Source organism: Anser brachyrhynchus (assembly GCF_964034855.1).
Source record: "Anser brachyrhynchus genome assembly, chromosome: 8".
In the NCBI taxonomy this organism is placed as follows: Eukaryota; Metazoa; Chordata; class Aves; order Anseriformes; family Anatidae; genus Anser; species Anser brachyrhynchus.
In genome coordinates this window covers 26,801,402-26,813,990 of record NC_137702.1, presented here as the reverse complement: position 1 = coordinate 26,813,990, position 12,589 = coordinate 26,801,402, and the positions used below count along the sequence as shown (strand labels likewise).

Below are 12,589 nucleotides of genomic sequence, written 5' to 3'. Positions count from 1 at the left end.
GGGTTTGCATTTCTTTATTTCCAGTATAGCTATTCAAGGGGGTATGGGCTATAGGGAGAGGGCAAGCCAAGAGAAGTATAATCATATTCTTTTAAAAGGTGACACCTACAGATGTTGGTTTGTGTGCACAGCACTGGACTATGTTTCCAGTTATACTAATGGGAGTATGCAAATAATCTTCTGATTTCATACCTAAAAAGCAGTTACTTTAAAGTTACAGCAGTGTAAATGAGAGAAGAATAATTTTCCATTTATGTGTTAGTGATACCCAGGGCTGAACACTGAATAAACCTTGTCAAAATCTAATACGTTGGATCTTACATACCATTTCTAACAAACACTAAATCTGAAGGCAGAACTAATTTTTATTCTGAAATTAACGCCCTTTTAATGTGTATAGTAACATTTTGTTTTTATTTTATTTTGCTTTTATTATATTGGTAATATTTTCTAGATTAAAATACATAACCATGCGAGCTCCTATTTAGATCCCTTCTCCATTAAGGTTACACTGATACCATTTGTTTGCTTGCTTATAATCTATGTTATATATATAAAACACTATATTGGGAATAGAATAATTGGTTTTATATTTTAAATGTTCTTTATCATTTGATTGCACAGCATTTCAGTCTTTTTCAGGAACTAAAATATGTTGTTCTATTTTACTTTTCAGTCCTTCCTTCTGCCCATATTTGAATCACCGAAACATATGGATCTGAAGTCTCAAGACAGGGAGCTATAGTGTATTACAGGACAGGAAGTCACCTATATTACACCTTTGGCAACAGAAGCTGGTAAAGCACTGCATTTGCCACACAAATGTATTTCACAGTGTTTTCCCGTTTTGTAATCGAACTGCCGAGAAAATAACAGCGAAAGCAGTAAGAAATCACAAGAAACAGTGTCTTCAGACAAGATGTGAAAGGAGATGGTATACTGATGAAGAGAAAATACGGAAAGGTTGTCTTACATCCCAGGAGCTGCAGCAGTAACAGTAAGTCACTGGGGCAGAGATTAAATGAGAAGGAAGATGCAATGATAATGGAGAAAGTGACAGAATGTTCAGCGTTAGGAATGGGGGTTGTCATGTACTAAACTAGTACCTTTCCGATTTGAGAGTAAAAGTTGCTTAAAAACACTGCCAAAGGAAGCTGAAGTTATACAAGCACGTTGTGGAGAAGTAAGAACCAGTGAGTTAGTGTATATAGGAGCGATCCAAAAGACTTAGCGCTTCTCTCTTCTCTTTGCATCTTAAAAGCGTTGCAGGAGGCTCTCGGCATGCAGCTACTACCATCTAGCTAAATTCTTTCAACTCTGAACAGCATCTATGTGAAAATTATCTCCTTTCCTGAAAAATTCAAATATAAAAGAGCAGAAAGAACCATGCTATTAAAAATCACAGGAAGTGTTGATTGAATGAATGTTCAAGGAATAGTGTATTAAAATGTTTTTTCCATTTATCCCTTTATTTGGCATTGTTTCATTTATTCCCACTTCCTGTTTCCTGTATTCTAATTTGGAAATCTCTGAAGTGTCATTAAAATAAGGTTGTCACATCTCTGCCCAGGTCCCATACAGACATTAGCACTGCAGTTAGGATTAATATTAATATTTGTTTAAAGATATCCTTGAAGAAGCTGTTTTTATTTGGGCTTCTTCTTATGTTGGTAAGAGGAGTTTTTGCCGTACAGAACATGGAATGAGGAGAAACTTTACAGGTAAAAATGATTGTGGACTGGTGAAGGAGGCAAGCACAGCTAAGCAAGCTCTGTTTTCACAGCTGGACACATTATCAGGTATCTAAATTTTGAGTCTCTAAACTGGGTTCCTAAATATCTGCATGCCAAAGATTAACTGTGAGTTTAAGAAAAAGGGGGAAAGTCTGAGCATCTAATTTCTTAGCTTTTTCTTAGCTCGTTTCTGGATGTCAGCTGGGAGGATGAACAACAAAATCAGGTTGCTCTGATTACTTCCCGTTCACCCATGAGTGCACCATATACCACAACTGTGAAAGTGAGGTTTCAGTCAGACTGGAAGACTCTGGTCAATGGGCAAGAGCTTGTAAAAAAATGGCATAATTTTCTTAAAAAAAATCATTTTTTACACCATTTGTGTTCAAACGTCTAGCAATCTGCTATTAATCTATGTCTGAGTACCAGTTATTTTGTTTTGTAATTAAGTTTAATTTCTGAAGATTTACCATGACTAAAATATTACTTTGATACCCAAATATAACAGGAATCATTCATTAATCACATATTTATCCCAGGTTTATCAAAGGAAATTGGATTGCAACACTGCCTATAACAACTAATTTCTAGGTATATTAGAACTTATTTTTTAACATGGCTTCATAAGTCTATATCAGGGCAATTTTCATGGTATATAAATTATCTTGAATGATTTAGAAATCTAAATCAATGAAAGATTATACAAATATTCAGCATCATGTCACTGACAGGTAATGGACTGAATTCCCTCTTTGACTCTTTTCTTTATGTTTTTTTAAACTAATCTGCCTGAGGGTCTGTTTCTTTTAGACTACAGGGTCTTTAGGGGTGGTACTGCCTATTCCTATGTTTTTGTGCAGTACCTGTTTGTTACCATAAATCTAATAGTAGAAAAGGATTGCCTGACTGTGTGAAGCATGCATGGATGTTTCTCTGTAAATATGATTTTGTATCACTTTAAACAGCCAGTCTACAAAATAAATCCAGAATGTCCATTTAAACAATACAGCAATATATTATTAGTCAAGTTCACTATTTTCTTTCTTAAATATAAGCGTCAGCTTAACAACACAATGAGAACATTTTCCTCAGTATTTTTTTATATTGTGGCATAATAAAACCTGACACCTATGCAACACCATCCTAGGTATGGTGCTATATACCATCCTGAGATTGGATGGTATATAAGAAATTATTTTATTATAAACATCCTTAAGACTGAGTCAACAATTCATATGCAAATAGAAGTACAAAAACGTCTGTGCTTCAATAGAAGACTTGAGGAGCAGGTCCTTAGTTTGTATTGCTTTATATCTGTGAAGACTGATAATGTATTTTTTTAAGTAGAACCTAACACGAGCCAACTTCTAAATTCAGCTTCTGGCGACAGCTCCTTTTATATTCCCTCTTGCATGAGCAAACACACCACCAAAATCCAATCTACTGTGTCAAATATATGCATTTTGTAAATATATGACTATTTGATAAATGAAGTTGAATATTTTTTTTAGGTTACTTCTAACAACTGAGAAATGTTCGTAGTTTATTTTTAGCTCACATGTTGCATGCACATTGCCCCTTTCTCCAGTGCAATGCGCATATGAAGTTCCCTGAGGTGTCTGAACTAGATTCACTGTGAGTACTTCTCCAGTATATGTAATTAAAATGTAATTCATTTCTAGATATCATCAATATTCTGTCATAGTATAAGGGGAATGGACTAGATGACCCATGAAGTCTATTCCTACCCTCATATCTATTATGATTACCTCATATTAGTAAAATTGTATTTTAAGGTCACTTATATGCGCTAGTTCCCTTCACGCAAATATTTGGCACTTACTCGTTGTTCATGTCTTTTTCTTCATGCTCTGTTTATAAAGGATTCAGTACAGGTAGAGCATCAAATGAAATGAAAACCTGATATTTTGTTGTAAATAATTCATAAAACAATGTTACGACCCTTATTCCCCGTGAGTCATCCACATAATGAGCCACCCAAATGAAGCAGTGAAAACATCCACTTCCCCTGCCATGGGTGTGCCCTGATGGGCTCCTCAGGGTCAGAAACCCATCAATCTCTTTTCACACATGAGCTAATCAATTCAAAGAGGGAAGTGCCAATGAGCTATTAGATCAATATGGTGAAGTATGGAGATTGATCTTATCCCACAGTGACTGCATTAACAGACTCGTCAGTGTGACCTCTGCCCTGCAGCACGCATTATACAGGATTGCAAGTCTGATATCTGAATGAAGACCTCAGGTCATTGCTTTTAATAATCTGCTTTGCTGAAAGAATTAAAAGTAAATCTGAAAAGGGATGACTAATGAAAATACGAAGGGCTTTCTTCTCTAGTCTTGGAATGCTTGCAGAAATCATGCCAGCTTTTCACAGCTACCATCAGCATCAACTGGCACAGAAACTGCTCAGCTGTGCCGTGCTAAAATCAGTTGGTTTAAAATCATGTAAAATACAACCACTGACACCTTGCTCTCCTGCCACAAAAAAAAATAACATAAAATTGAACACAAAACCATAAGAAGTATTAGCTGTGTCTAAATTGATTCAAGTCTTTGGTGGATTACTCTAGCTGTTGTCCGTAGGTTTGTGCCCGGTGCGCCGTGCCAATAAGCACACAGAGTCTCTCTGTTTCCTTATTTTCTCAGCTAAAAGACTACACAAGCTATAGAGAGACTACACAAGCTACAGGCCTCCCTATTTTCTTCAAGTTTTCCTTGTTTGTTTGTTTGTTTTTTTCCTCAGCTTTGGGACTACATAACTGGTTTACCTGAACTGCCAGGTCCAGAGCTACACTGGAGCTCTAATGCTCTGAGGTATCTCTCAGGTGAGGGTGGAATTCCACCTGTCTTCGCAAGGCCTGTGTACATCCTACAATACCATCCTGTCCCTTAATTGGCCAATGCTGGTGTCACTAACTTTACAGGACGTCTATGCAGGAAATGACTGCACGTAATACTCTAAGCAACTATTCCAGGCCGTCCTGTTATATAGACTAATCTTTCTGATATACAGTTTCAGAGATGCTGAACAAAACTACACTTTGTTGTCTCAGAACATGACATTCATATTGTTAATAATTTTAAAGCCCTGAATAATCTCATTGCAATGAAATATTTATGTATAAAGCACATTTTAATACTGTATTTTTATTATACCGAACATTTTTATTGTACAATGTATAATTGAATCAATGAATTAGAAGAAGGTTACTAAAAAAGGATTAATGTATTTTTAATGAAACTGAATGATATAACTTCTGTTATTCACTAAGAATAATGGCAGATCTATCAGGTTTGTATAGATAAGAGCTTTGTGAGTTTATCTGAAAGCCCACATAATGCTTCTCATTTAACTGTAACCTAGAAAAACAGATTTAGCAATCCTATTCAGGTTTCTAATTAATTGTTTATTTATATGATCTCTTTTCTGCCTTGTGATCAGATCACCTGTCTAATCATGGAAATATGAATCTCTTTAGCAGATACATCTATTTCCAATTGTAAAACATTTCTTGAAACAATGCTCTTTCAATGTCTAAATGGAAGAACCGAGATAGCCATACAATACCAATGGGAAATGTTTCTGAACTCTTAGGTTAATAGACAGGGGATCTGATGAGAACTTTCTACACTAATAGCGAGAATGTGGACATTAAACTGTTCACATGGCTCAATTCCCTAACTAGCCCACCAGCCTAAATTATAAATACTTTACAGGTAGCAACCACTGTGCTTAAAAATATCCCGGTAGAAAATCCTTCTATTAATATAATGCTGTGATTGAAATTCTAACAGTACACAAAATGTTGTACTGAAAATTAAAACAGTAGTTGTAAACTTAGCTCAGAATCCTATACATTTCTTGTGTTCTTTGCAGTATAGTGTTTCATTTTCGATTACTTCGTAACAGATGTAAAAATAGATAATAAAAATTTATATTAGTACAAGATATATGTATTGCAGAGGAGGAACTTTATAATGCCACCCTTAGAAATATATTTGCATTTTTCGATGGGAGGCATGTAACTGGATTTCTTTGAAGAGATTCTGCTATTTCTTCCATCTTTAAGTAGAAACTGAGAAAGGGTATATGCATACTACATTAATGCATATAGTATACAAGATGCTGTAGTATTGCTCAAGAACTTTGTTGTGTGAATTTTGTAAGACCACATAATTCAGTGGTGAACCACAATTAAATAAATCACACCACCAAAATAAGCATACCATTTTTTCTACTGCTGTGGTGGGATTTTTACATCATTTTTTCCCCAAACAAACTAAGGGCTATTCTAGAAATGTTTTGGATTTAAAAGTTTTTTTAGAATTCAGGTACTATATTTGCATCTTTCCACTTGTAAAGCAAGGAACTTAATACACATCCAATAGAACAAGCCTCAGGAGGTGTTTGATTGAGGAAAGCACTTTCCATGTTTCTTGAAGCATTTGTTGTGATCTTACTGATGAGAAGTAGAAGTTTACATATTTTCACTAAAGTGAAGGTGATTCTTCTGAATAGGAGCAAAGGAAAGTAGACTTATAGCATATGCAGAACTGAAATACTTTTTCCATAAATAATATCTTTATGAAACTCAGTCTTACACTCAAAAGTGCTAGAAGTAAATGCTGCATCCCAATGGAAAGGTGGTTTTTTTCCCAGTAAAATAACACGATTTCTAGTCCTGTCATTTTATCGGACAGTTAGGTTTTTAACTACTAGTAACGAATGAGTTTTATTCTGGACTTCACAATCAAATATTTTGTTTTATGAATTTTGTATCATGGGCACAAAATATAACATTTCTGGAGTAAGGAGGGTGCTTTTCCCCTTCGATGGCAACTACATGAAAACTGGTCAGGAATATAAAGAATAAAAAATATATTGGTGGTAGAGTTCAACTGAGGTCATGAAGTTTATCTTAAATACAGTTTATCTTAGAATTTTGCCATTTACCTCATAGCGCCCCAGCTCATAACTGCAATATCCCTGCACGTGTGTTATCAACAGATGCATGTGGCTGGTGACAGAATATATGGTTGCACTAGGGATACTTGTTAGTGTCATGTATTTTGGTGGCTGTTATATCATCTGTGTACAAATAAGTGATACACATTATTTTATAATCAATGAAACCTCTCACTCTAGTGTCTATGTAACACAGGAATGGATTTTTTTAAAACCCCACTTTCTGATTTCCACTGTAAGCAAATGCCTACAAGCAGAGAACATTCATGAAAACTTTAAGAAAAAAAAAAGATGATCTTCTGGGTAAGTACAATAGATTGAAAATACATGCCTAGAATGGAAATGCTTCTTCTGCCTCCACAGAATAAATAATAAATGCTTTCCAGGTAACGACTGCAGCTCTGTTGATAACACATATATTAATAAATTAAAAACGTCTGTAGATTGACAAGTGTTTTGTGGGCTTGTACTGAAAAGCCAACAACTAATTATGAAAGCCTGACTTGACTAATCAATTATTCAGATGAACATTAGGTGCCTATTATATGTGTAAACACGGGAATTATATTTCCCCTAAGTAACTTTCTAAAATAATGAACCCAAAACATGCAAATTTGAAATAGAAGGAATTGGCACTGTTATGCCCTTATTGCACATGCAGACCTCCCACTGAATTATTCAGGGAACACTGAACCGGGAGCCTCAGTCTTCTGACTCTGCGCAGCACGGCAGTAGCAGCACATGCCACGTTGTATTTGTTATGCATGTAATATTGATTTAGCTCGTTCTTGCTGGTCATGTTTCAAATTCATTTCATGTTTAGGAGGTAGGGGAAAGGAGAAGTATCCCTGGATTGCTATTTGCAATATATTTTTACGCCTGTTGAACACAAGATTATCTGATAAATTAATAATACCATGGCCTCTGTGTGCTGGAAGAATAAGCCTTTGAAAAGGAACACAAGTGAGGTAATAAACTCTATTTAGAAAAGGTTTATATTTGCTTGATTCCACATCTCCTGCCTGTAAAGATTGGGAGAGTGCTAGTATTACAGAACAGATTCACTAGTGTTTCATTTAATTTGTGAGGCACTGAACACAATAAGGTAATGCATAATTGTTCTTTGCATGTAGAAAAGACCACGCTCTTAAACAGAATACAGCAACAGGGAAACCAGAAATAGATGTGACCAGACACCTGCTGACAAACAGTGACAAATCCCACTGACACTTCAGTGACCCCCAGTTAGTCAAGATTTAATTAAGGGGTATAATTAAGTCAGTGGAACGGAACACTAATAAGTGTTGTGTTTTTTTTTTTTTTTTTTTTTTAATATGGGTAATTACACATAAGAATACAAAGTAAGCTAGGCCCCTCAATGTATCATTGAAGTGAACAGTATAGAATGACAATCAGAGCTTTAAGCACTCTTTTTGTTTATTTTTTCCCCTTTACTAGAATAATGCAAGTTGAAACAGCTCTACTCAAGCATCTGTGTACATACTAGCAAATGCTACTAGCCCAGTCCTGCACGTGTAGCATGTCAGTAACATGACCTTGGTGGCCCAGTGCACACCACGAAAGTGAGGCGTGCGTGGCTTTGCTGGGTTCTGCCCGTTGCTGTGTTTGCACGTTTGTACCGCGCAGAGGGCATGCTGCCTCACTTTCTAGCAAGTGACATTCTGTTCCTATTCAAGTAACATCCTCTAGATTTCATTTATCAAGTGTGGTTATTACAGAAAGCAACTGATTACAGGGAAGACACGTTACAGATCATCCCTATGATTGTCTGCCTGTTGGGTGCAATACACCTTTATAGTCAAACAGCAGTTTCTTACGGCAGTGCTATTTTATGCCTGATCTAGTTCTCTGGAATTTATCTCTAGGCAGTTGAGTGAAATAGCTGAAATATCTTTGACTATGTGATATTTGCTTATATTTCAATCATGAGAATATTGTAAAGTAGATTTACTTGACCAAAGTGTTAAACTGGGGTGGAAAACATCATCATGAATAATGACAATGTTGGTAGGGAAAAAGAAACACAACTTTCCTACGGTCTCTAAGATTTAAAGGAATGCCTGTGTAGTTCGGGGCCAGCCCTCTGCCGGGATTACTCTATCTGCTCCCAGCTGGTAGCCTGCAGTTCATGACAGCCTTTTATCCATTATCAAAGCAACAAGTGGAAAAGCAGATCCTCCTGACTGCTAACACTCTGTTCAGTTCTCTCAGTAGAATTTCTGCTTCTAAATCTTTCCTTTTAACAAGTCCTCAGATTTCCTTCCTACTGCTGCAGTAGACACTAAATATGTCTCTCAAGTCTTTAGCTCACTTGTCTAACTTAAACTCTGCAGGACACTGAGGGAAGAGAGAATAATTGCATTACAACAGGACATTTTCTACAGAGACTGACTGAAATGCAGCATGCTCCTGATCCTGCTCACACCGAGGTGCTGTGGGTTTAGCAGTTGGGTTCAATGACAGCAAAACCTAATTACTCAAATAACATACTAGTGAAACAACACTTCAATTACAATTTCAGACCGAGACATGAGGTAGGCTTAAATTTAATCTACTAACACAATTTATTTATGTAAGTGCAAATTCTACAATGAGAAAAGCAAAGCACACTATATTGAATCTTGTTATACTGTGTTTTCTTTGCTTTTTTAGTGGTAGGCCTACAGGAAAAATAAAAAAGGTAAAACCAGGAGATATTTAAATATAATTCATGTTGAATTCTTTCAAGCAAAATATATCCACTGAAACTGAACAGTTATTTGTTATTAAAACAAATCTAAATGAATATGTAGTAAAAATATACACCCCGCTTTCCTTAAATCATGCTGTCATCAAGTAATGGGTCTTAGAAACGCAATCCTATAACAGTTATTACAAGTATATTTATAAAATCAAAGGAACAACTTGGTTAACAAGCTGTTAAGTAGGGTACATTAAACCATAAAGTACATTAAGTGTTTCTAATTCTTTTTTAAACTCTGTTTTTTAACCAGATTTTCTGTGACACCTTGCGGTTGTGCTGGGACTGAGGATGCTGTGGGAATGCCAGCTGGGTGGTGCATGCAGAACTCGCTCCCTCTCTGAACCAGCCCTTTGCCACCAGGCTGCTCCACTCACGCCTGGCTGCCTGCTCGAACCGTACATGGCACATCGTGCTGGTGCCGCATCCCTGCCAGTTGCACCCTGTGCTGAGCACAGCCCTACTGCAGCCAGCAGCATCAGACCTCTGCACCTAACCCTGCTCGTCTCAGCCCGTCAGAGATTTTCAGTGTGTGAGAAGGCATTATCCGGCCCTGGGTCCTCAGCAGCTTGGCTACGAAGCAGCCAGTAGCCGTTAATTTTTTGGTGCCTGATGTAGCCGCTGTGGCGAGGACCCTGATAAAAGGGCATAGGATCACTACTCTTGTTCTTTCCTATGAGCTCAAGCATGTGAAAACCCTTGTGAAAACAAGATATAATAAGAGAGGTTGTAAAAATCACATAGATGATTTTCCTGCTTTTATCTTTACATGGACATGTGTCAGCGTAAAAGAGCAGATTAGACAGTCCGGCTTCCGTCTGGGCTGTAGACACACATATGCATAATTGATTCCTGACATCTTCTTCTCCCCCACGCTCTCCCCGCGAGGCCACCCCTGTCCAGCTATGTATGAATGAACAGAAGTGTCTTTCATCCCCCACTTGCCTCGTGGTTCAAAAGGAACTACGAAAATAGCAGCAACAAAAATCCAGCAGCCTGCCAAAAGGCCTGCACACGTCCCATTCTTAAAGGCATGTGAAAGGTTGGAGAGCTCAGCAAAATTTTTATGTACGGGAGCAGGCCCAAGGAAAACTCACACGCCATAACCAATTGTGGACAGAGGATCATCTATCAGCAGACAAATGCAGGAACTCCAGAATGTCTCTCCTCAAATGAAATAATATATCTTTGAAAGCCAATGCCCGTTTTAGGCCTGAGGCCCATATATCAAGCCTGAGAGGCTTGTGGATACGCTCCAGGGCCATTAACCTTCCACCTGTTTCCCCTTGTCCTTCAGGATGAGACCCTGCCCTTGATTTTACTCCCTTCCCCTGTTCATCTTCCGACAGAGTGTAAATGTAAAGCAGAGGGCCTGTGAAATAATTCAAAGGCAATGGACCAGGGACATGGTTACAAATCTCTGCCACTGGCACTGTGACTTATGCAGGCAGTTTGTCACACATGAGCCAGGTGACCTCTGTGACATAACAGAGAAAAATATCGCCCGAGATCAAAAGATGAGATTCAGAGCGCTCTAACTAACTCTGGTGCAGGCAGCGGCGGTCCAGGCACGCCTGCCCTCCCAGCGCTGCCTGCTCTGCCTGCCGGAGGGTGGGCCGCGCTCCTGCTAATTGAAGCCATCGCGTTTGCTCTCCTCTCTACTCAAATCTTCCCTACAACACAAACGTCGAAATCTGTTTCCTCAAGAAGCTGCTCTTTTCCAAAATGATAGCTAGATGTAAATTGACAGCAGACTGCAAAATTCATTCAGCAGATCAAAATGAACACGTAGCAATCAGTAACATCAAAAATGGTGAGTCACCTTCGCAAAAGGGTCTGTTTTAAGCTAGTAATTTTTTAAATGCTAAGTAGTAATAAAACCTTGTATGAGCACATTCTCTCTCTGGTATTGCAATAAGAAGCCTTCAAAGCCTAAAACATTTACTGGGATTCAACTGTCATGCCAGTTACAATGTAAGTAGAGTTAGTATTAAAAATGATGTAATGCACCTAGATAACACAACATCTGTATTGATTCATATTTTACCAAGAGACATACTACAGAACCAGAGTAGCAGTCATTTGAAATAAAGCCTAATCAGATTGATTTTAAAAAAAAAGTCATTTTTCAAGCTGTGTACTGTATAGGAAGTTTCCCAGCTGTTTTCTACATTCAGGACTTCTCTGCTGGGTGCAGACAGAAGAAGACGACCTAATGCAGTATTTCTCTTTCACTCCCCAAAACCTAATGGTATGTCTGGTATGGACATTTAATTTTGTCTATTTCATAAATTAAAAGAAAACCACACAACTGTCACAGTGTCCCAGGCATGATGATGAAATGAGAAATACAACTGTAGCTAGATCAGCCTAAATCCTGTCTTAATCCTAAATCACTTTGTCACTTGCCAACACCTAGTTGATGAAAAACTCAGTTTAATCCATGAATATATATAAAAATACACATATGCAAGCACACACAAACATTCAGCACAGCACTTACATGTGCTACACACTACCCAATCAGCTAATTTCATTCTGTCTTATCACAGGCTGACTTTGAAAATTTTTCATAGAATTCAAGCAAAATCATCTGAAGGGATAGGGTTCCACTATTAAAGTATTTCACAATTCACTAAATGCAAAAGCATGAAAAAGTTGAACTATGGCTGGGACTTGAGGCTAAATCATTGCAGTAGTTAAAAAGAAATGTACTGCTGAAAATGTCATTGACATAAGCCTGATATAGAGCATTAAACTACTCTGTTGCAGAACACTGCAACAGTAAACATAGTAAATGTAAAATTATTATTATATAAAGATTACTGTGAAGTGTTACCACTTTTTTTTTTTTGTAAAAATAAGGCAGTTGTTTGATTTTACAATGCTAAAATCATTTGAGTCCTGTGATTACGCACAACTTTTCATTTTTTTGTATGTCTAAAGGAAGCCTGCCAGTGATACAAGAGTTAGCAACTACATGCAAGTTCTGCCACTCCTTTCAGTGAACTCCAATTCAGATCCCAGATGTCTTCATTTTTGAAAATACCCGGAGCGTTACTTTTTGATGTAAAATATAGGTGATGTATCCAAGGGTTCTGGCAG

At 37.4% G+C, this 12,589-nt stretch overlaps 1 protein-coding gene and 1 long non-coding RNA gene across 7 annotated transcripts in view; one reads left to right on the top strand and one right to left on the bottom strand.

The window, feature by feature from the left end:
- The window catches only part of NR5A2 (nuclear receptor subfamily 5 group A member 2), a 90,596-nt gene that overhangs the window by 48,893 nt on the left and 29,114 nt on the right, over window positions 1-12,589 (bottom strand). The window lies entirely within an intron of this gene.
- LOC308198770 lies at window positions 1,017-10,847 on the top strand. Of its 3 annotated transcripts, XR_013954199.1 has the most exons (4): window positions 1,017-4,340; window positions 4,501-4,663; window positions 6,920-9,278; window positions 9,738-10,847. It is a non-coding gene; the product is annotated as an uncharacterized lncRNA (long non-coding RNA). The 3 variants fall into 3 exon arrangements; XR_013954200.1 differs by having other exon boundaries at window positions 1,017-4,663; window positions 9,078-9,278; XR_013954201.1 differs by having other exon boundaries at window positions 1,017-4,663.